Here is a 25,308-nt window from a genome sequence, read left to right on the forward strand (position 1 = left end):
CAAACCCCCTGCCAAGTCACAGCAAACAGCTATGTCCATGGATCGCGGTCCGAGGGCCATAAATGACTCGAGGAGGGGGGATGCACTGGCCCCCTCTTTATTGTTGATAGCCCGGCCCCAGGGAGGTGGTAATCTCCAGGGCCATTTATGGCCCGGGAGTGGGTCCGTGGGGCCCTTCTCCCACCTTTTTAAGCTATTTGCCTGGGGAGGTGGTGGCCCCAGGAAAAAGGGGGGCCACGAGGCACTCCCATGACTGTGAATCTAGCAACAAGGATGTGGTGGTTCTTAGGTTCCTGGTGGTAATTGAGGCCCCCATGTCTTTGTACTTAGCTTCATAGAGTCCATGTGGCCCCCATTTTACTTTTTCATATAGCCATGAGGAGGTGGTGGCCCCAGGGCATAATTAAGCCCAAAGTGGGGAGCCCTCTCCTCTTTTTAAAGAAAATGCTCATATGTCCCCGGGAGCTAGAACACCCTAAGGGCCCCTATTATGAGTTTTGCGATCTGTGAACTGCCATTCTGGCAGTGGCGGTCTAAACTTGGTGAGCTCGGCGGTCCGACTGGGCGGATTGCGTTTCGAAGACTGTGGCTGAACGGCTAACACTTCTGGGTGGGCACAGGGAGCATTGCACAGGGGAAGAAAGGTTTTGCCATATTGGTTTTAGGGAAAGTGGGGACTGTGGAATAGCTCATGGTAAAGCACACACAAAGTGCTGCAAAAGTGGGAAGAGTCACCTCTGGAACTACTTTTACCGGATTGGGGAATTTCCAGACGTTTCCCCCACCTGCAGGCTGGCACTCTCAGTACTCTCTTCAAAACATTGCTGGACCTGTGGAAGACAGAAGGACTGCACCTGCTGTTGAGACCAGGAAGGAGAACTCCAAGGGTTGGACCCAAGACTAAGGGGCCGATTCACAGAACTAATGTGCAATAAGATCCTAAACTCACTACTTTTGGTATTCACAGAAGGCACTTTTTGTAGCAGTGTTAGGACTCCTAACTTTACTACTACTAAACTGAGATAAAATGCTAAACCTACTACTTTTGGTATTCACAAAAGGCATTTAGTAGTAGTAAAGTTAGGACTCCTAACTTTACTACTACTAAATGCCTTTTGTGAATACCAAAAGTCGTAAAGTTAGGATTTTGTCTCAGTTTAGAAGTAGTAAAGTTAGGAGTCCTAAAGTAGTAAGTTTAGGATTTTCTCTCAAATTAGTTCTGTGAATTGACCCCTAAGAAGTGGACTCCAAGAGTCAATTGGCTGTCCTCCTGTTAAGGTACTGGGACGCAAAATTCTGCTTTCCTGAAAGAGCCCCTAAAACTAGACCTGCCCAGGACTCTGCCAGTGGGTTACGTTGGAATGAGTTCTGATCCCCAATGCTGGTCCTGAAACCCTTGCCTGGTGTTAGAGTGCACTCCTCCTACCTAAAGTGTACAAGCTGGGACTTTTCCAACTTTTTCTCTGGGGAACCGGCGGGATATAGAGACTTCTGTCGAAGAGATATAAAAGTTTCTAAGTCCAAACGTAGTTGGCTTCACTGAGAGAGGCACAGAGCTGAAGCTGATCAATGTCATGGTCTTCCTTGGCACAGATTTCGGACTTCACCTGTTTGGACTTTTTCTACCATTGTGGGCTTAACACAACCGGACCCCATTCTTCAGCAACCTGCCTGCTTCAAATCCTGCGTACAGCTTGCCCTGCAGATGACTAATTAACAACACCTTCTCTGCTTGAAGTTCAAACATGAACGGTAACTCTTTGACTGGAGCCTATCAGACTTGTGCTCTGTGGCTCTCAGTCGTAACCTTTACCTTTGTCCTGGTCTAGCATAACCAATTTCCCATGGCTTACTCTTTACTCCTTTTGGTGCTAACATTTACCTCAGACTTTAAAAATTCCCCTTTTTGAATATTTGTCTTTTTGGTCTCTCTTTGTTGTTTAAAATATTTACTATTTTTATAAATTGGAGTTGAATTTTTATTTTAAATTAAGACTGTCTGCTACCATGGGTTGAGCTTAGGTTTAAATTACAGAAACGTTTACTAGACCTAACAAGAATAGTGACATCATTACTTGTGGTGGACTATCATCACCTCAACTAATAAGCCACTTTTCACAATACCCATATATACCTCCATGTTTTGCCAAATCTGTGATAGTCACTCTAAATAGGGCAGATGGAACATCAGCACATTTTTGGTGGGTGCCCCATTTCTGCCTAACTCTACATAAGCCTCAGAGTATCCTGGCATTTACTGGGTCAAGGAAAGCAGAAAGAAATGATGATTGCTCAGTGGATGTTGAATCCCCCAAGTAGCTGAGAGTGAGTGACAACAGACAAGGGTTGAGACTGATGTTACAGATAAACAGGTTGCTGAGTCAATAGCAAACTGACAATTTAAATCACATGACAGGCCTTAGGATGATAAGCAATAAGGAGTACTCACAGTGTGGGATAAATAAAAAACATATGCAAAGCAGTGGTTTCTCTGATATGGGTCATGGAACCAGATGCTGCAAGTATAAAATGGTCAGGTTGTGTTAGCTGAGATATCTGGTGCCATGCAAGCGCAGAATATACTTCATTGGTGGTTGGGTAATCCCCTGGATTGTAAGATTGATGTAGGCATAGTAGTAAGATTCTTCTGTCTCAGCTGTGCATACAATATTGGCCTTAAGAACCACATGCTTCACCCAACATCTATTACTGTCCTTGGTCCAGTAGAATATAGCAGCTTCTAGCCACACCATCGGTGAGGTAGCTGTTTTACCATGGATCTGTGGCTGGTGTAGACATGGGTGTGTATCTAGTAGCACTGTCAGTGAAGAACCCACTTCTAGTGCCACCCGTATGTGCCCTACGTGGGTTCGAGGTTACTGCAGTAGCATAAGCACCCTTACCTACTCGGAGTCTGTTCCAGGTCACTGTTTCCTGTGGAATGACTTTTTTTGTGACTATTTTGACTATTTTGGATTGGGAATAAAACACACAAAAGGTGAAGGAGAAATGCTTTCAAATAGTCTAACCACTAGAAATCGCTCAGAGAAGCACTTCAAATCATTGTTTTTCACCCACTGTGTCATTCTAGATGCAGACCCGCCTCATGCAAATCAGTACTGAAACTGCTCCTCATGGGAATAATCCATCCTCATCTGACAACCAAGGCCCCCTCAAGAAGCAAACCCAACCACTTCTGCCCTTATTAGCTCTCATCATTGAGGCATATCTTGGATCCTATATCACAGCAAGCAAGGGACCTACGCCTGGCAGATGGGATTCTCCATCACAAGCATAGCAGATGTGCTATCCCACATTCTACATGCACTTGTACGGTACATTATAGTATGTCGCACTCTCAATAAGGCCATTATCATCCCGTCGGAGTTAGCAAAGATGATGTCAATGGCAACTCTTAGACTGTTTGCTTGCAGTGTTTCTCACTCTTGTGACCTGGGGGCATATCAACAAGGGCTTTATCTCTGCTTTTTTGGCTTTAAAAGCCAAAAAAGGAGAGATAAAACTAGCGCCCTATCAACAACAGGGTGCTAACATGCAAATTTGCATGTTAGCACCCTTTTACTCTACGCTTCCCCTTGCATCTCTAATGAGATGCAAAGGGGGCGTTCCAGAGTAAAATAATAGGAGAAATGTCGCTAAGCAACATTTCTCCTATTATCAAGAATGTCGCTAACCCTGTTAGAGACGTCTGGTATTTTTCAGGCTTAGCCATAATATTCTATGGAAGAAGGATATCATGGCTAAGTTTGCCTGTCCCTATCAACAAGGTAACGTGAGATTATCGCTGGGTTTCCAGCGATAATCTCACGTTAGCCTGTTAGCGTGAGGATTTCTATCGCTATTGAGATAAGCGTTGCTAATAGCACGCTATCTCAGCGATAAAAATTCACGCTAGCCGGCGATAATTATCCTAGCGCTAAGTGCGCTCAGAGATAAATATCGCCGGTTGTTGTTGATATGCCCCTAAATTTGTAATGCTGAATCCATCTTTTCTGTTTTTTACGAATCTGCCATTTCTTGATCGATCCCTTAGGAGGCAGTGTGCTCTTGAGGGGCAGTGAGGTATTCTATTTCACTACTGTACATTTTGGACACCAAACAAAGAAACAATACGCATTGTGCCATTGAAGTAGAATATTTCACAGATGGAGATGTGGAACTGGGGCAGATAAGGTTGTAAATCAGAGTTTCCTAAATAGCGTCTGACATACACATCTTGTCCGAAATAGCATAGATGATTACTTTTAATAACTCCAAGGAAATGTATTTTTCGCAGTCGACACTTAGGACACAATAGTTATTTCAGTTGATAGCCTGATAGAGATATTCTGGTACTATACATATAAGATGCATTTGGTTTGGGATGTTTAGTTGATAACCCACCACACTTTTCCTAGACAATGGTCGGTATTACAATGCCGTTGCGCCTGACAGAATACTTCGACAAACATAGTCCACTGATTGGAAGCCCTCAAGAGAGTATTTCGATTACAGATCGCCAATGACTAACATAACTTCATGAAAAACACTAACTGGCTTTTTTTTTTCTTTGCTTTAAGGTACCTGAGGGTGGCAATCCGCAAAGACGTTACTGATGATGATTCTGCATTTCTTCTGAGCCCAAGCCCTCCTCTTGGGGTTGGCATCACAAGGATTCGGGATTTCCAGGACGTCTGGGTTCTTTGAAGAGACCTTCCAGCTGTTTCCAAATTCCAGCACGTTCCCAACCACTGCTCGGTTTCTGCTTTGGAAGTCATTGTTTGCATTCCCATCATAGTTTCCGCAGAGGCCGCACACTTTGTTGCCCTGGAAAGATGGACATGAAAATTGGACCAGAGAATTCAATACCCGACTTGCCACATAATCAAGCATCAGTGAAAATGAGTTCGAGTAATCATGATGTCTTAAACATTTCAGATTAGCCAGTAATCTCTGAATTTACATTTCCTATTTCAGGGGAAAAAAATGTAAAAGTAAATAATTCCACTGCTAGCCCTGTTGTTTATCAGGAGTGTGCTCCAGCCACCATGTCATACAGGAAGAATAATGGGGCATATTTACAACGAGGCGATAAAAGATTTTCGCCGCTTTAGCGGCCGTTTTCGTCCAAAAAGCGGCGATTATTTTATCGCTATATTAGCAAGGTCATGCTAACGCGTGAAACCTTGCTTTAGCGTGGGGATTTCTAACGCCCAGCTTTGCATCTCTAAGTGGGCGTTCCTGACCTGACATGAGATGAGAAATGTCGCTAAGCGACATTTCTCCTATCATCAAGCCCCACGCTATGAAGCATAGCGTCAGGAAAAGTAGCGATAACATCTGTTATCGCTACTTTCCTAACACCTGCTTCAGGACTGATTTAGCTGGGTTTCCAGCGATAATCTCACGTTAGCCAGTTAGCGTGAGGATTTCTATCGCTATTGAGATAAGCGTTGCTAATAGCATGCTATCTCAGCGATAAAAATCCACTCTAGCTGGCGATAATTATCCTAGCGCTAAGTGCGCTTTGCGATAATTATCGCCGGTTGTTGTTGATATGCCCCAATGTTTCTAAACCCACTGCTAGCACAGACACATATTAACCGGTAGGATTTAAACTGAAATACAGGCGTTAGCCTTGATCTCGTGTGGTATTTTGACAAAAAGTCACAAAGAGTATCTATGCATCATATCCCTTTGATTTTCATGTCCTGAGACAAAATAAATTATTTTGGTCAGCATTATGACAGTCACTGAGAAATGCTGACAGATGCTTCGGAGGGTACTGCAGTGGCATTATCAAAGCAAACCTTAGCAAATGTGTTGTTGGTCTTTGCGTTAATAAAGTATGGTACTGGGAGGCCTCATTTATTAGGCCTCTTGCGCCGCCGTAACTCACTTTTTGGGACGCTCCGGTGGCCCAGGGCCTGCTCCATATTTACAAGGCAGCACTAAGCCCCTTTTATAGGCTTAATGCTGCCTCATGAATATTGTTCCATTGAACACAGTTGCCTGCGCTAAAGGAGCGTGCAATGGGAGTTGCTGGGGGTTGTTGCCAGCAAAATCCATGGCTTTTTGACACTGCCCCAGATGTACGAGAAATTGTAGCTCTGAGGCAGCGCCAAAAACGTACACCTCCCCAAGGGAGGAGACACAAGGAGGAGAAATATCTTCATTTCTCCCCGTTTTTCCTTTTTCTCTGCAGCACACATAGAAAGAGGAAAAAGCCTCTGTGGTTATTCGTGTGCAGGAAGGGAAACCTTCCTGCACAAAAACAATCATCCCCGCAACACAGGCACCCTTGCACCATGGTGCAAAGGTGCCTGCATTGGTGCACGGCAGCCCATTGTGCAGGGGTAAAGGACAGGAATGCGCCGTATCTGATAGATACAGAGCATTTCTGCCCTTTTTGTTTGCCGTAGGGCTGCGCCGCATGAAGGCCTGAGGCGCAGCCCTATGGCAAAACCTCATATAAATGATGCCAGAAATATTCAGTGGCATATGAGTCTCAGGGCGTTCCTTCCCCCATGCTTTTGAAAACCATCCTACCACAAACACATTTTTAAAGTGGCGTAAATGGCAACAGATTTAAAACAAAAGTAGCAGCAATGGTAAAACTTCTCAAACTTACAGGGATAACAAGCACTGTCCACGGTAAATTCTTTTTTCTTTTAGATCTAGATTTTCTGCGTTTTTCTACAACAGTTTACATGAAATACAATATTTTACTTACCTGTTCCTTCCATTTGAGGAAAGACACCATAAGGATGAATTGATGAATGTGTGGTAGTTTGGTGCATATAATAAAATAGGATTGCAAAATTGCGGGTTTAATTGCTGGATGTTGAATCACAAAAAAATCGTACAGTATAGGGCTTTTCATTATAGCAGGGAAAATAAAGGAATGCTCTCTGGATTTTCTCCATTCCATTGGGTGAAATCTAATCATTTTCTCTTTCATTCTCTTCCGCCTCTCCTGCTTTTCTATGTGTACACTTCTTTGGATAAACTGTGACCTTCTGTTCTGTGTAGGAGAAATGGGAGAGTCAGAAAACAGGTAGAGAGGGACAGAGAAAGGTGGAGAGACAAGTATAAAAGTAAGGTAGAGAGAGATGAGGTTGATAAAGGTGAGCAAGATGAAGAAGAGATATGGGGACTGGAAATGGAAACAGCAGTAAGAGATAGAGAGGGGTGAGGTAGAGGGAAGGAGTAAAGAGACAGATGCAAAGAGTGGTAGCAAGACAAAGGAGGGTGATAGAGTGAGCTACAGAGAAGTGAAGTAGATATAGATATATTGAAAAAGAGTTGAGGTAAACAGAGATGAGTACGAGATAAATACAGTGGGTAGGGTAGTATCCGCCTGGATACATTCTAGTGTTCCACTGCTGATGTAACCCACACTAGACACCCACCCACCACAGGCGTCACCAGTCAGGTTGTCATGTCAATAAAAGGGGCCAGGCGCACGTGCCCTGGGCCAGTTATCGCACCAAACTATATAGTGTCGGCGTCAGTCACTTCTCAGCATGTGGGCCTGAGGCCCAACACCACATTGGCGATGAGGTGGGTGACTAACCCCGCATACCTGCTGCTCTACTTCATCGTTACTCGTGGGGGAGGAAATGAACCCGGTAGGCGGCATCCCTGGCGAGCCCTCTACAATCACCTGTGTCTACGGAGGGGGCTGAGCCCCTCGTGTCACCCCATTACCGCCTCCTAGACCCGAGTGGATTAGCGGTGCCTGCACGGTGGCTCACACATACCCATTGCCAGCACAAGAGTAGTGGCCATGCTGAGGGGGAGGAAAGGCCACCCAGAGCCTGGATCGCCGCCCAGTTCTTGAATCGGTGTTACGGAGGAGGTCTCGGCAGACGCCTGCAGGCACCCCCACACTGCCGCCGTTGCAGCCCTGATGCCGGCCAGCCAGACAGAGGAAGGTCAGTGGCCGAGAAAGCGGACAGACTTAAAGAGACTTGCCTCTGCCAGCGCTGCGCGAGAGCCGCCCAGGGCTCAGACCCTAAGAGTACCCACACTCATGCCCTGAGGCATCCACAGGCTGTTGCTGCGCCGACAACAGAGGGAGAAGGGACGTGACCAACCCCAACGCCGACAGCAGCAGCCTGAGGCCAGGGCTGTTTGCGTCATCGGACAACGGGGAGAAGCTGCACAGCATAAATGCCCCCTGCATCTTAGCCAACGGGATCAAGAGAATAACGGCGCACCAACCGGCACAAAGCGGAGCCATCCCTGTCCTGGCATCCCACAAGAGACCAGCAATCACATGCAACCACCCCATGGGAGCGAGCAAACCCGTCCGCCAGTTGGTCCGGCTCCCAGCCACCCAGGGAAGGCATGGCTTGGCAGTTCGGGCTGGACTGTTCCCATGAGGCACAGGGTCAGACTGATTTGCATATGGCCATGTCTGAACTGGGGTGGCGCAGTGGGCTAAAGAACGGTGATGGATCAAACCCAGATCTGTTGACTGGGTGTGAGTGTTTGATTGGTTCTGATGCTCCGTCCATCACCACCCCCTTTTTTACCACTTTGTTTGCCATAAGTTGGCAGGGTATGCTCAGACGTGAGTCCCTTGCTCACTTTGCCACTGGTTTCAAGCAAGCCTGGCTGAAGACGGCTGAAATGCCAGAAACCGGTCCTAGGAAGCTTGTTTCCGGTCCAGGGAAGGCATGGCTTGGCAGTTCGGGCTGGACTGTTCCCATGAGGCACAGGGTCAGACTGATTTGCATATGGCCATGTCTGAACTGGGGTGGCGCAGTGGGCTAAAGAACGGTGATGGATCAAACCCAGATCTGTTGACTGGGTGTGAGTGTTTGATTGGTTCTGATGCTCCGTCCATCACCACCCCCTTTTTTACCACTTTGTTTGCCATAAGTTGGCAGGGTATGCTCAGACGTGAGTCCCTTGCTCACTTTGCCACTGGTTTCAAGCAAGCCTGGCTGAAGACGGCTGAAATGCCAGAAACCGGTCCTAGGAAGCTTGTTTCCGGTCCAGGGAAGGCATGGCTTGGCAGTTCGGGCTGGACTGTTCCCATGAGGCACAGGGTCAGACTGATTTGCATATGGCCATGTCTGAACTGGGGTGGCGCAGTGGGCTAAAGAACGGTGATGGATCAAACCCAGATCTGTTGACTGGGTGTGAGTGTTTGATTGGTTCTGATGCTCCGTCCATCACCACCCCCTTTTTTACCACTTTGTTTGCCATAAGTTGGCAGGGTATGCTCAGACGTGAGTCCCTTGCTCACTTTGCCACTGGTTTCAAGCAAGCCTGGCTGAAGACGGCTGAAATGCCAGAAACCGGTCCTAGGAAGCTTGTTTCCGGTCCAGGGAAGGCATGGCTTGGCAGTTCGGGCTGGACTGTTCCCATGAGGCACAGGGTCAGACTGATTTGCATATGGCCATGTCTGAACTGGGGTGGCGCAGTGGGCTAAAGAACGGTGATGGATCAAACCCAGATCTGTTGACTGGGTGTGAGTGTTTGATTGGTTCTGATGCTCCGTCCATCACCACCCCCTTTTTTACCACTTTGTTTGCCATAAGTTGGCAGGGTATGCTCAGACGTGAGTCCCTTGCTCACTTTGCCACTGGTTTCAAGCAAGCCTGGCTGAAGACGGCTGAAATGCCAGAAACCGGTCATAGGAAGCTTGTTTCCGGTCCAGGGAAGGCATGGCTTGGCAGTTCGGGCTGGACTGTTCCCATGAGGCACAGGGTCAGACTGATTTGCATACGGCCATGTCTGAACTGGGGTGGCGCAGTGGGCTAAAGAACGGTGATTGATCAAACCCAGATCTGTTGACTGGGTGTGAGTGTTTGATTGGTTCTGATGCTCCGTCCATCACCACCCCCCCTTTTTTACCACCCGGTAAGGCCGCAGCACTCCCTCGGACAGTAGCATCAAGAAAATAAAGAGAGGAACACTTACTGCCACCACCGCTCCCCACCTTGCACTGGCATCCGTCATTACAGCACCCACAGGACAGCAAGGCCTACAGCGTGAGAGAGGCTTGCGCGGCAGCGTGGGACGCATCTGCGCCACCTGGCGGTCAGCGGGAAAGCTGCACTACGAGCTGCGAGGGAAAGTGGTGGGTGAATGCGACCTCACGCTGAAATTCTCTGGACCCGCAGCACACAGGGCAAACTCAAGAGGGACATCAGCAGCATTGCCCCCTGGCCAACAACCCCTGCCGGTCCCTGCAACAAACGGAGATCAGGTCGGCAGCACCCCCAAACAGTCAGAGGTGTACCCACAATCAGCCCAGGGAGTCCAAAGAGAGACCACTTGCACCGGCGGTCTCCCCACTGATGTGACACCAATGGACAAGGGGGCCCTGCACTCCGACCAGGTGAACGCTCCACCCACCTCCACAGAAGACGTGCAGCACATAAGGTAGTCCCCCCACCCCCCCCCACATCGCAGGCAGTAGCTGTACACCCGCAGTTCAGAGAAGGAATGCCAGGCCCGGTACAACCGGAGTGCTGCACTGCCACCCAGTGGCCAACTGTGATACTGCAGCCACACCACCCAAGTACACTACCAAGGAGCGCCTTCAGAGGCAGTGTGGGATCTTTGTCATGCAAGGAAGGTCCTGGCCCACAGTTTCAAAGACAGGCTAAAAACTGATGAGCCCCATGCCCAGTGGTGAGGCTAAGTTGGGAAGAATGTCCAAGGCCCATACGGAAGTACAAGGTGCAGCCAGTTTTACCCAACGCAAAAGAAAGCACCACCCAGACGTAGTCAGCAGGGCGACAGCCCAGACAATCACGCATGGCTAACATGACCCACCCTAAACGCAAGTGCCTGCAGCGCCCAGCATAACAAAGTGTACACAAAGGAGTAGCCTCAACGTTTCTATGTTCCAGGACTCTGTAATAGGGAGAGAATAACACTGTCTGCTACTTCTACAGAGCACAGGGCAAGACTGACAAAACCAGCAAGAAACTACAAAGCCCACCTCTACTCGGAGAATTGCCCAAAGCCCCAAATGACGCAAGCAGGACGGGCATGGCGCACACCCACTAGTGCCTCTCGGACACCCATTGCCAGCAAGAAACTGTGTCACCCACCCGAGTGGTGAACGGCCGTCACTGCAAGAGACCCGAACAGACAGCAACGTCACAAGGTAGCTGTCCCCACCAACAGCGCAAGAACGACTGGTGCAAAGTGCGCACCACAAGTGGCTGCCCAATGCCACCGCCGGAGAAGAGATCGCATCACTCACTCCTACTGGTGTACAGACACAACCGCAAGCTACACCACAGTCACGCACATTGCCGGAAGAGAACGTGGAAGGAATAGACGGAGCGCACCAAGTCAGAGGCACACGAAGGCCGCGCCAGTGAACCTGACAGCATGGGTGGGTGCCCCGGAGATAGAGACATCACCACAAAGAAGCACTGCTGGAGGTAGATCCCCTACATCTCCATCACCCCAGTGAAGCCCCGCAGTGGGCCGAAGGCAACACAGAGTGTCCTCCCTCGCACTGCCTCAAGACGGAGTTGGCAGAGACCCAAGGCAGGCAACAGAGGAGTCGTACACTCCGTATGGCAGGCTGCCACAGCGACAGGCGCTCCGACAGCATGGCGACACGTGACCAGACGTCACAGCGCACAGCCGACAAGGGGCCCCTCGCGCAAAGTGACCAGTCCCGACAAGCGCACCAGTAGAAAGGAAGATGCAGCTGCCACGACGGCGCAGCCCCGAGGCAGAAGCACGACGCCCTTGAGTGAGGAGACTCAGATCACCACACAATCACTGAGGAGGGGATGGTGCCAATGGAAGTCCCCAAGAAGCACATGCAAATCCTACAGATTGGGCCCAACACCACAGGTAGGTGCATGAGATGAAGAGAGATGGAGACAGAAGTAAAGAGGGGTGTGAGTTATAAGAGCTGAGGTGAAGTAGGAAGAGAGTTATGAGACAGAAAGGTATGTGAGGTGGAGAGAGGTTGGGAGTGGTAGACAGAGATGGCTTAGAGATTGTCCAAGAGAAGAGAAATAAGATATGCGAGGAGGAGAGAGGTAATGTGGCATGAAGAGACGACTTAGAGATAGTTTAAGAAAAGAGGGAATAGAAAAGTAACGGTAGAAAAAAGGTAAAGATTTAGTTATTGCAGTAATTCAGACAAATGGAATACAGCAAGATAGAGATTGGGGGAAAGTTGAGAATTTTGAGGCAGACTGGTAAGAAGTAGAAAGGACAAGGTGGATAATAGGAGGTAACAGTATGTTTGACGGAGGTACACAAGAGTTGAGAGTGAGGTATCAAGGGTATTGTGCTCGAAAATAAGGGTTGGGCTCGCTCTTCATTTCTTGTAGAGTGAGATGGCCTTTTTTACCAGTTTCATAAGGCACACTAATAGGTGCCATTTTGAGACAAGAGACTCTAGGTTTTCATTACTTTGGTCTGACAAGCTTGCAGTGGACATGTGCAACAGGCATGTCACTGGCATGCAAAGGGATGCTTTTCAGCACACGTATGTGACCAGATTGCATCCAGCACCAGCCATGCTGACCTTTCTTCTACTGCCTGGGTGCAGGCTATCCGATACACAAGGCAGGAGATATTGAATAATAATAGGGTAGTGAAGTGCTTTAGTTGTTTTGACCGTACTGCTCTTTTTAATTTAACCATTTGACTTTACTGCTATCTTCGTGTCTCTCCGTATATATTGCACCCTCCATGATAGTTGGGGTCTACTTCTTTTTCTGTTAACAAGGGCATGGAGCATGGATTTTTGACATTTTCTGCTTGCCTTTTAAATGCCAGGAGCCGAATTTACAAAAGTAATTTGAGACAAAATCCTAACTTTACGACTTTCGGTATTCACAGAAGGCATTAGGAGTACTAAAGTTAGAATTCCTAACTTTTAGTACTCCAAAACTGAGAAAAATCCTAACTTTAAGACTTTCGGTAATCACGGAGGGCATTTAGAAGCACTGAAGTTAGGATTCCTAACTTTAGTTCTCCTAAATACCTTTTGTGAATACCGAAAGTCGTGAAGTTAGGATTTTTCTCAGTTTAGGAGCACTAAAGTTAGGAATCCTAACTTTAGTACTCCTAAATGCCTTCTGTAAATACCGAAAGTCGTAAAGTTAGGATTTTGTCTCACATTTCTTTTGTGAATGGAGCCCTCAATCATTACCGAAACTGTTTTGACAGGCTTAAACCCTCCACTTAATTAATGTCACCTCTTAGTAGGCCCTAATGCACATGAGGCAGGGTGCATGGCATTTAATTTATTTTTAATTTAAGTTTTAAACATGCCCTCAAAGTCAACAGGCCCAAAAGGCTATGTTCACTGTAGTTGGCAGTTCCATAGTGATAGAAATGGAGGTCTCTAGTTGGCAATGGTTTGCACATTGACCAAGTAGGGACCCTTCCTTCTAGTCAGGGTAAAGGGGATACACTTCTAAAATAACCCCTACTCACCCCCTTGGTAGCTTGGCACGAGCAGTCAGGCTTATCTCAGAGGCAATGAGCAAAGCATTTGCACATAACTCCCAGTAATACAGTGAAAACACTACAAAAGGACATCATAGCAGTTTTAGAAAATAGCCCATATGAATCTCTGCAAACCAAGACCAAAACGATAAGAATCCAACATACATTATTCAAGAATGTCAATAAGCAAAAATAGACTTTAGAAATAGTTCCTTGAAGTGGCTGCTCTGTCTAGGGCTACCATGGTGGTGTGAACCAACCAATCCAACAGCCAACCGTGGCAGTGCAGGCCTGCTGCGGTGTTGGGAGACCCTCAACAGAACCTCTTGCTCTGGCCAAATGTGGCGGTTCGGGCTGGCTGCAGTGGGAGTCAAGGCTGTGGAGTGAACAAAGTGGTGCAGCGTGCGGTGCCCTCAGGTCTTGGTGCAGTCAGCAGCTCGGTGGCGGTCGTTCAGTGGCATCGGTGAAACCAGGGCTGTGGTGCGAAGTGCGGTGAGGCTCGTCGTGGTGCTGACAGTCCGGGTGCAAGCAACATCGTCTGTTGATGATCTGGGATCGATAAGGCTGGCGTCGGTAGGCCGAGACTGTGCTGAGGTATGGAGTGGTGCATTGTGTAACTTACAAGTGGTGCCCCCAAACCACAATGCAGGCAGCGGTGTCAATGTCAGTTTGCAGCTTGCAGCGTCGTCATCGGTGAGACCTGGACCACGGAGTGAAATGAGTCGGTGCGGAGTAAGGTGCCCACAGGTCGTGGTGTAAACAGGAGCTCAGTAGGAGACAGCATCGCCGGTGAGACCAGGGTTGCAGCGCGAAGTGTGGTGGTGCCCTCTGCGGTGCCTTCAGGTCATGGGGCCGGCAGCAGTCTCGTGATGGCTTCAGGTTGCGGTTTCCCTGTGTGGCAACTTAGACCCATGTCCCAGATGTGGTACCCAGAGGAAGGCAAAGTCTTTGCTGTTCCTGTAACTTCTTGAACAGGGGCCAAGCTCTACTTCAAGCTCTTGGAGATACTCAGAAGAAGAAGTTGGAGAAATTTTAGTCCAGCCCTTTCACATCCAAAGACAGAAGCAGCCACTGTAGGTCAACACAGCGAAGCACACAGCAAAGTCGTAGTTCCTACTCACTTTTTTCATTCTTGTCAGGTTACATGATCCCAAAGAGTTCCACAATATTGGGGTCAGGGACCCAATATTTATACCACATTTCCCATTGAAGTTGGCACAAACAAAGTTCCTCTGGCATACATAAGTCAGTTCTGCCTGTCTCAGGCCAGGTTCACTCCAGGAGGAGGAGACAGCTTTCTGAGAGGTAGCCACAGTCCATTCAAGTGCAAGAGACAACTCCTCCTACTCACTACTCTAATTGCAGCCAGGTCTATTCTGCCTGGCTATGAGTCCCTCTTGTGTCTGTCTAGTCTAGTCTAGTGTGAATGCCCATCCCCAGCTCCTGTCACTCTGAACCCAGACGATGAAAACACAAATGGCAGAGGCACACAGGATGGCTAAGCTAGAAAATTCACACTTTCTAAAAGTGGCATTTTCAACCACATAATTTAAAAACCACCTTTACTAAAAGGTGTTTTATTAAATTCTGAGTTCAGGAAGCCTAAACTCCATTTCTCTGTCCTGTCCCAATGAAACGTTAGGCTTATAAGGTGTTACAAGGCAACCCTCATGTTGACCTATGAGACAGAAAGCCTTGCCATAGTGAAAATGAATTGCAAAGTATTTAGCTTCCAGCGCGTGTAACACACACCAATACATGTCTTATCTTTCACATGCACCCTGCCCACATGAGTAACTTGCATGTAAGGAAAGGGAAGGTTAGACCCCGGCAACTGGGTGCACTTGCTAGGTCGACATGGCAGTACAGTCTGCAAGCTGACACTGCAGTGGCAGGTCTGAGACTCCTTTGAATAGCTACTTGTGTGGGTGTCACAATCAGTGATTCCGGCCCACTAGCAGCATTTGATTTAAAGGGCCTGGGCCTGGGCACACATAATGCACTATACAAGGGACTTAGTAGTAAATAAAATAAGCTAATTATGGAAACATCAATCCAGAAACACAATTTACAGCAGGAACGCTTGCAATTTAACACTGAACAGCAGTGAGAAAGTGTGTAGAGACACTAAACCAGCAAAAACGAAATTCAGCACACCATCAAAACCAGAAGGACAGAAAGCAAAAAGACAAGGGAAACATACAAAAAGATGCCAGCTCTAACACATTGGAAAGCACTGAGTTACAATATAAAACTTAATATTGATATCTCTGCTTCGGAAACAGCCTCAGAATTCAATTGTGGACATTTTAAAATACTTAATACAAGCCCAATTCGTTGGTACAATCAGGTTTGAAATAAATATGTTAGATCTGGTACTTTTCAAAAACGTGCCTGCCTATTGGCTCTAGATGTCAAGTGGCATGAGCTTCCAGCTGTCACACAGGAGCTGAACAGCTCTTTGGTGACATGTGAACTTGCTCCCAGAGTTGAGACAAAGGCCTTGGATGTGTGAAGGTTTCTCTGCCATTCTGACCATCTGTGCTGTGCAAAGTAACGTAATTAACTTTAAAGTGGCCAGCTATGCTGTGGGCAGATGTAGCTAAAACCTAAGCCTGCCCCTTCCTTTGTCCCCCTAGCCAGTCCGGCACCAGGCCTAGTAGGAGAGGAGCTGCCCCTAAAACTGATTTTGTATGACCACAATCGACTGATTGTTCATTTCCCTTGCCACATCTTTGGGGTGAGCTCAGGATCTTTGCACAGGTGACGAATGGTTCTGCCATGTTGGTTTCGGGCAAAGAAGGGCACTGTGACATTGTTTACAGTAAAACACACGGGAAGTGCTGCAAAAATGGGTAGGAACACCCCTGGGAGCCTTTACCTCATTGGCTAGGCAGTGGTCAGGAGTTTCTCCCCACCTTTTCACTATTAGGACATGTAAAACTGAAACATACATCTCTTACCTTTCAGATACATTGCCCCCTGCCCTCTGGTCTGTCCAGGGCCTACCCTAGGGGTAACTTACATGTAACAAAAAGAAGATTTGGGCATGGCAAAATATCTACTTTGCCAGGTAGAAATGATAGTTTAAACTGTGCATACACAGCTGCAATGGCCTGCTTGATACATGTTTAAAGTGTTTTTTTAAGTGGGTAGCACAATCAGTGCTGCAGGCCCACTGGTACCATTTAATTTGCAGGCCCACAGCACAGGTAGCACCACTCTACTAGGAACTTTAGAAGTAAATTAAGTATGTGTTAAAAATGGGGATCTCTAGTTGGCAGTGGCTGGCACCAATGTCCAAATAGGGACCCTTCTTCCTAAGTCAGAGTAAGGGAGCTACACCCTTTGATAACCCCTGCTCAACCCTGTGGTAACGTAGCACGAGCAGACAGGCCTATCTCAGAGGCAGTGTGTGAAGCATTTATGACCATACACAATACCGCAGGGAAGACACCACAAAGGGACACCACAGAAGTAGCTATAGAAACATTAGTTTCTTTATATAGGCTTAACACAAGGGTCAAAAGCGATCAAGAAGCCACAATGCACGTAAATATAGATTCCCTTAAAAAGCAATAAAAGTACTCAAAAGCGTGTGAAACGAACTTAGTTCGAGGCCGGGGTCTCCGCGACCCGGTGATACACAATGTACCTGAGGTTTAAAGGGGCACAGCATGCAGCTTCGGGAGGAAGCCACGATGATGACAGGCGGACTCGCAGCGGACACAGCTCCCAGCTGCAGTGGTCCGCGGCATGTACTCACGATGATCCTGAGACGGTGATTAAAGGCGGGCACTCAGCGGCACAGATCCTCAGCTGTAGCGGCCCACAATGGCGATAGCGATGATTCTCGTAGCACAGGCAGATGGGGGCTCTCAGCGGCAACAGCTCCCCAGCTGCAGCGGCCCACAATGGTGATAGCGATGATTCTCGTAGCACAGGCAGATGAGGACTCTCAGCGGCAACAGCTCCTCAGCTGCAGCGGCCCACAATAGCGATAGCGATGATTCTCGAAGCACAGGCAAATGCGGGCTCTCAGCGGCAACATCTCCTCACTGCAGCGGCCCACAATAGCGATAGCGATGATTCTCGTAGTACAGGTAAATGCGGGCTCTCAGCGGTGACAGCTCCTCAGCTGCAGTGGCCCACAATAGCAATAGCGATGGTTCTCACAGAACGGACAAATGCGGGCTCTCAGCAGCAACAGCTCCTCAACTGCAGCGGCCCACAATAGCGACAGCGATAATTCTTGTAGTACAGGCAAATGCGGGCTCTCAGCGGTGACAGCTCCTCAGCTGCAGCGGCCCACAATAGCGATAGCGATGATTCTCGTAGTACAGGTAAATGCGGGCTCTCAGCGGTGACAGCTCCTCAGCTGCAGTGGCCCACAATAGCAATAGCGATGGTTCTCACAGAACGGACAAATGCGGGCTCTCAGCAGCAACAGCTCCTCAACTGCAGCGGCCCACAATAGCGACAGCGATGATTCTCGAAGCACAGGCAAATGCGGGCTCTCAGCGGCAACATCTCCTCACTGCAGCGGCCCACAATAGCGATAGCGATGATTCTCGTAGTACAGGTAAATGCGGGCTCTCAGCGGTGACAGCTCCTCAGCTGCAGTGGCCCACAATAGCAATAGCGATGGTTCTCACAGAACGGACAAATGCGGGCTCTCAGCAGCAACAGCTCCTCAACTGCAGCGGCCCACAATAGCGACAGCGATAATTCTTGTAGTACAGGCAAATGCGGGCTCTCAGCGGTGACAGCTCCTCAGCTGCAGCGGCCCACAATAGCGATAGCGATAATTCTTGTAGCATGGACAAATGCGGGCTCCCAGCGGCAACAGCTCCTCAGCTGTAGCGGCTCACAATAGCGATAGCGATGATTCTCAGCCCACGTTCCCCGCAGTAGACCCAGAGGCTCTGGAATTCTCGACAGAAGCCTCACCTGTGAGTAGAATCCCACTCAATAGGAATTCAGAAGGCTGATGGGTGAAGTCTAATGTCCCTGAGACTTCAGCAGGAGGCAAGCCAAATCAGGCCCTTGGGTAGTTGCTTCAGCAAGATGGATGAAAGTTTCAAAGTACTTTCCCTCTAGTTACACGGATAGAGGTTCGTCTTGACATCAAGAAGTAACACACCGTGTAGGGGTTTTAGTACAGATATTTATACCCCAAAAGTCTTTATTCTCAAAAGTCACAAGTCACTGAACCCAGCCAGAACCAGTCCGGTGTGGTCCTGGAGCACTTTGTTCACAAGGCTGCATCCTGCCTTTGAGGAAGAGGGGGTCTGCCATCAGACGCACAGTGGGAGGTGGAGCCATCATTCACCGTGCCAGGCTCAGCCCTGCTCAGATCAAAGGGTCACCCCTCCCCATACTCCGACTGCAGATCTCTCTATTCAATCCAGGTCGGGCTCAGCCTGCCCTGTCCCTCCAAAACCAGAGAGCCAATACACATAACAGCAGAGCACACTGGAAGACTTCAGGCAAAAAAATACCCACTTTCTAAAAGTGGTATTTTCAAACAAAGAATATAAAAATTATCTTCACCAAAAGATGCACTCCACTATTCTGAGCTCAAGCATACTAAACTCGACTTTCCAAACATGTTCCTTGGGTCAGCTAGGATTATAGGGAATACCAATTCTCACAGTCCATTTACAATAGGGAGTATTCGCGCTGTGGTAGTGAATGGCAGTGGCACAGCGCCCAGAGCATCTAACACCAGCAAACACAGAGGAGTCAAAAGCGAAAGATGGAAGGGAGACCCATGCCAATGGTGCCAGGTCTAACAGTATGCCAATTGGGTATATACTAATCTAACCATGTTTTAACAAGGGAGCACAAGCACTTTAGCACTGCTTAGTAGTAGTAAAGTATTCAGAGTCCAAAGACCTAGAAAATGAACTCAGCAAAACCAGGAGATCTTAGGGCAACAATTAGGGGGAAAACCCACATCCAAGATGCCAGGTCTAACAGCTATTATCAAATTTTAATAACTTAGCCCCAACCCCCAAATTAAAATCTTATGGTCTCAGCTCTGTATCAGCCCCGTGATTTCCACAGGTCTTGCTGAAAGAAAAAAGCAAGTGCAAAGCACTGGAAAGAATATGGAGAATTAATTACTGACTTTCCAATACAACCATCTACAAGGCAGAGTTGAAAAAGTGGCATAAATTTAACAGGAAGATTCAAGCAGACTTTTCTATGCAGAAAATGAATGAGGCTCCCTAATGGCCCTAAGAAATTCTTCACAATTGCAGCATTGTACTTAAATCCTCAGGTGTGTAACCCTGCCATTACTCCCTACTGAGATCTTTGTGAACACTTTTCTGAGTTCTTCTATGACAAGGTGGAGAAATTGTGCCTGTATTTTCTAGTTCCTCCAGATATAATCAATGCTTTGCCCATTACAGAGATGGCAGTCTCTCCTAATGGGCCGTGTCTTTCTAAATTTAACATCATCTCACTGGAGGACTGGGCCCAAGCTTAGATTAAGTCTTTGTCTGGCTCCCCATATGATCCTAGCTAGGCCTGGGTGGAGTTTGTGGAGTTCAGCGTAGCAGTACTCCTTGAATTGACCAACAAACTCTATCGCAATATGCGGACTTCCACAATTGATGGAGTGTGTTAGGTCATGCCGTTCGTGCTGATTTTCAGCGGTAGGTGTTTGTCCCCGCTGGGTAATCAGCATGAACAGAACCATGCACATCTTCCTCATTGCGAACAGAAGGATTATCAATGCAATCTGCAGCAGCCATCTGTGACCGCCCCCGTTAAACATCTCACCTGGAAGTGGTCGAGAGTAAGATTTTCTTCAATCAAGATCATCAACTTAATGTTGGAGAGTGCGAGCGAGGAAAAAACTCTTCTTTGCGGAGTGCTTCGGACACCGCACACTATGTGAAGAGCGGAGTGGGAAAAACTCTGCAAACTCCACAAGCGGAGTGGAATATCACACCAAGGCCAACCCTTGCTTAGGAAGACTCTGCAGATCATCAATCCAAAGCTTAAAGTATTGCTTAATCAATGACTGAAGATCGCAACTGTTCCTTACTGATGGCAGCATGCCTATGTTGTACCACTGCTTCAAGACATTTTGGATAATCCTAACATCTCAGCTTCCAGCAAAATGCTTGAAAAGTTAGTCAACTGTCATCTTTCTAAATATATAGAACAACACAGGCTCCTGCATGTAATTCAGTCCAGTTTCCACCCAAGGCCACTCTGGCCACTCTGCTACTCAGGTGGTGTTGGACTTATCAGTGACATTTGACACAGTGTCACACTCGACTTCATCTTACTTGCATGACTTGTATGTGTGGGGGTCAATGTGCTGGCTCTCAGTACATAAAATGTTTCCATTGTAACAGAATCCAACACTTTTGAGCACCACATGGATCTTCACTAATCCCAACAATATTTAATGTCTACATGTCCTCTTTAGCTATAATTGTTCAGTCTTGTGACCTTAGGGTGGTTTTGTATGCTGGTGACATACAGCAGATGTTCCTTATTGAGTCAAGTCCTGCCATTTCTCAGGAAGGCTTTAAGTTATGCCTCCCATAGATGGTTCAATGGATAAAAAACAGTTGTTTGAAATAAAACACAGTCAAATCTGAGATTTTTATCTTTAGTGGTCCTCAAACCAACTTGTTGCCTGATTGATTGCCCGATAAACTTGGAAAATCCCCTTGCCCTATAACATGGCATGAAATATGTGTGTCCAATCCACCCCCGTATATTGCCCTCTGTTGCCAGCTATTTTTCTCTGTTAAACTGTTTGAAAAGGTTTTTGGACATTTTACCTGCTGCACTGTGAAAGACTGTCGTGCATTTTTTGGTTCCATCCAGATTGTATTATGTTTATTAATCTTGATAAAACACAAATAATGGATCTAATGGTAAAACCTAAATCAGGATCTCCCAGCGATCCCTACCCGGTGGCTGTATTGAAAATGGCCCAAGAGATAATAGCAGATAATTTAGTAAGAATTATCAATTTAATCTTAAAGACAGGAGTCTTCCCAAAGATGTGGAAAACAGCCTCAATCCGGCCTATTATTAAAAAACCTAATTTGAATCCGGAGGAGGTAAACATGTCATCCGATATCACGACTACCCTTCCCTGCCAAAATCATAGAGAGAGCCATGAACACACAGCTTGGGAAATACATTAATGCACACATGTGGTTAGAGGAGTCACAACACGGCTTTAGAGCTGGACATACCACTGAGTCAACCTTAATCAAATCAGTTGAGGAAATTAGGGAAGCATTGGATAATGGTGGGAAAGCTGCCCTCATCTTATTAGACCTGTCGGCGGCCTGCGATACTGTCCATCATGCCATTTTGGCAGAGAGGTTAGCAGTTACAGAAATACAGGGATTGGCTCTTCGTTAGCTAGAATCTTTTCTGGAGGACAGGTTACAATTTGTAGCCATGGAGCCATATAAGTCCACTCCGTTCCAGCTTCCATGTGGAGTACTGCAGGGCTCCTTGTTGAGCTCCACTCTTTTTAATATATACATTGCAGCTCTAGCTCCAGTTGTAATATCTTTCGGTTTTGCACTAACCTCTTACGCAGACGACACACAAATCATCATAGAAGTCACAGATCAATCTGATTCCTTGAGTAGGCAATTTAATGACTGCATGTCAGCAGTAAACAACTGGATGAGCTTTAATTGTTTAAAGCTAAACAGTAACAAAACAGAGGTTGTGCTGTTTAGGAATGATCCCTCCTTTTGGTCCCTTAGCTGGTGGCCAGCCAACCTAGGCAAATTACCCAAGCCAGTCGAAAAAGCTAAAAATCTCGAGATTATAATAGATAACAAGCTATCTTTTGGGAGTAAGAATAATGCCTTGGGATGTATGTCGTTACAACGCACACTTTTACAACGCATGCACTTACAACGCATTTTTTACAACGCAACATCCACTACAACGCATTCCATTACATAGCATGACACTACAACGCATTTTTAAAAACTACCTTTACAACGCATTCCATTACATCGCATACTACCTTTACAACGCATACCATTACAACGCATAATATTAAATTGCATTTATGGTAAGTATTGGATAGTATAGGGGTAAAAATTACTATTCTAACTCCAGGGGGTGCAACAGTAGGGTAAGTGTTGGATTGCGTTGTAATGGTATGCATTGTAAAGGTAGTATGCGATGTAATGGAATGCGTTGTAAAGGTAGTTTTTAAACATGCGTTGTAGTGTCATGCGATGTAATGGAATGCGTTGTAGTGGATGTTGCGTTGTAAAAATTTCGCTGTAAGTGTAGTGCGTTGTAATAGTTGCGTTGTAAAGGTTGTTCACCATGCCTTGACCTCATCCATCTACTTTGTTATAATATAAGGAAAATTAGGAAGCTTCTAGCATTTATCCCGGAAAATACCCAAAGGCTGGTGGAATTGGAGTGGTAGAAATTTCAACCTCTGTACCGTAAAAATCTGGAACTCACTCCCACTTTTCATTCGATGTGCTACCTCCCTTCTCAAATTTAGACAAGAGCTGAAAACATGGCTTTTCAGTACATCTGATTTCTGGTAAAAAAAGCATGTATAAAACGTTCGATCATTGGTTAGCGCCAGGACACCTTTTAGCAACAGTGCGCTCTATAAATCTCCCTAACATTAACATGAACTGACTTCATCTTGGCATTCGTCAGTGCTGGGTTAGGCAGCTGGTGTAAAATGCCTCAGCCATGCTAATTCTGGAGATACCTCATCATCAACATATAACAACACTGTTTAACCAGTTCAAGTCTTAGCATAAAAAGAAGAGGTGCTTTGATAAGCAAGCAGGGAGGTGTGTCCTCCAATGCACAGAGTGCTGCAAGTACGGGCACTCAAAGGGCAACTCCAAATTTCCCAAGAGGGCACAGCCACCCACCAGTGGGCAGACACCTGGATTGCAAGTGTAGCGCTCTGGAAGGAGATAGTCCCAGTTAGTGTTGGGGATCAGACAGAGGTGACTCTAGTTTCCCTGTGGGATATGGAGATGATGCTGAAAGCCCATATGCCTGCCAATACTTCTAAGTACAACATCAATGGGAAACAGGTGGAAGCTCTGAAGGACACAGGAGCCATCATGTCAGCTGGTGTCCTCAATGCAGGTCCTCCCTAACACATTCCACCAAGCCATAGTCGCTGACAATCATGAAGGTCATCTACCAGGGGCTCTAATTCCCTTTGAGTTGGGGAAGTGGTCTCAGGTGCTCTAAAAGTACCTGTGAGCCCTGCTATGCCTGTATAATGTCTGTTGTGCAAAAGTCTGGAGCACACTATTTGGAGGTAGGTAGAGCTCAAGTCACACTTGGAGGTGTTGGGATTGCCTGAATGGGTCCGTATGACCACAAGGTCCATGGCTACATGGGAAGGGAGTCAGGGGTGACTGGATCCTGGACAGTGACTCAGGCAGCTGACAAGAAGCATGGAGCGACGGGCTACGAGAAACCAGTCTCTGAAGTTTCCCTGGTCGAGGTTGATGGGGCACATGAGAAGGACACCCCTGGGCCAACTTGGGAGGACATTGATGCCCACTTCTAATGGCCCTGGATGAAGATAGGCTCAGATGCATTCTGTAGGCCGTGTCCCACCTGCCAAGGCCAGTGGGAAGTCACGGAAAAAGTTCAAGGCTCCTCTGATACCATTACTTCTTTTACCCACTCTCTTTGAGAGGGTAGGCATCGTCATTGTTGGACTAATGTACCCCAAGACAGCTTTAGGCAAGAGGTTCATCCTGGTCTTGATGGACCACGCCACTGATCACCCATACCCAGGGTGATCTGTGCCCTGATGGGGTTTTTGACCTGTGCGGGTTTCCCCAAAGAAGTAGTGTCTGACAGAGGCACTAACTTCATGCCAGCATACCAGAACTCCATGTGGGATGAGTGTGGGGTAACTTATAAGTTACCCAAACACCCCCAAACCAATGGTCTTGTGGACAGATTTAACAAGATCCTGAAGGAAATAATTACGGGCATACCTGATCCCAGGAGGTGTAAGTGGGATGTCCTACTGCCACGCTTTCCTTTGCCTACAGGGAGGTACCACAGAAGGAGGTTGGGATTAGCACCTTTGAACTCCTCTATGGCCACCCTGTAAGGTGACTTCTAAGCCTTGTGAGAGAGAGGGGTGGGAGCAAGCTCCCAGGAAGCCCTCCTCATGATGTGGTCAGCCACATCCTTGCCCTCTGCAACCAGACATACCGCTTCTGAACACAGGTGAAAAACAATCTTGAGGCCAACCAAGAAGTTATGAAACTCGGGTAGAACCAGAAGGTCACTCTGGTAGAATTTCAAACTGGGCAAAATGTGTGGGCTATGGAGCCTGTGGAGCCTAGAGCTTTCAAGGATTGCTGGGCAGGCCCATATGAGGTGAAGGAGCAACCGCACTTTGAGAGGTCCAAAGTGAGCATGCTCCTATGACAGATGAAGGAGTGGAAGAAGAGAGTGAGCCTCTCCCTGACCTCCTGTCTGCCCAAGGACATGATGGGTCAGTTGAAGGTGTCAACCTCTTCCCTACCCTATCCCCAGAGGAGCAGAGAGACTGTCGCCAGTTACAGGGGAATTTTGCCTCTCTCCCCTGGACTCACCCACCTGTGCATCCATGACACTGACACTGGAGACGGTCCACTTGTTAGAAACGTTTTTTACAAGTTGTGAGACAAGGTGAGGTCAACATCTTGGTGGAGGTATCCAAGATTCTGGTGTGAAGGATGATTGAGCCCTCCAACAGCCAATGGTCTAGCCATGTGGTGCTGGTGCCAACATCTGCCCCAACGTGCGCCAATACATAATTTAGGTTTTGACTACTGGGATCGCTAA

This window comes from Triturus cristatus, chromosome 3_1 (assembly GCF_964204655.1).
Source record: "Triturus cristatus chromosome 3_1, aTriCri1.1, whole genome shotgun sequence".
Classification (NCBI taxonomy): Eukaryota; Metazoa; Chordata; class Amphibia; order Caudata; family Salamandridae; genus Triturus; species Triturus cristatus.